Genomic DNA, 546 nt, shown 5'->3' on the forward strand with positions numbered 1-546 from the left:
GTGTTGTGTTGAAAAAGGGCAAAGTGAAGAAAATGAATAAAACAAAACCATAACTAACTTAAACTAATTTAGCCTATTTCCCAAATCAGTGGAGCAAACAGAGTCCCTACTGGTTCTACCTGGCTGGCTCTTTAGAGCATTTGTTCCAAAGGGGCTTTGTTATGGGCTCTCTTGTCTGCCCATCCATCCAGCTATCTGACTGAACATCTGTCTGTCTCCCATTTTTCATTTGATTTCCCCTGCTTTTTATTTATTCTCTTATTTCTTTCCTTTGATTTCATTATTCTCACTCTTCCAATCTTTTTTTTCCCTTAATTCTTCTTAATTTTCTTAATTCTTAATTCTCATTATGTTCTCCATTGCCTTTTCATCCTATCATTCTTTCTCATTCATTCATTCATTCATTCATTCTCTCTCTCTTTCCTCTCCCATTCCTCTTTTATCAAGAAGTGAGTTTTTATCCAGGGTGACAATACATCTGATTATATGTGCCCCAATGCCCACAGGAAACCAATCATTAAGAGTTAAGATAGAAATACGAATAAA

This window comes from Sminthopsis crassicaudata, chromosome 1, assembly GCF_048593235.1.
Source record: "Sminthopsis crassicaudata isolate SCR6 chromosome 1, ASM4859323v1, whole genome shotgun sequence".
NCBI lineage: Eukaryota > Metazoa > Chordata > Mammalia > Dasyuromorphia > Dasyuridae > Sminthopsis > Sminthopsis crassicaudata.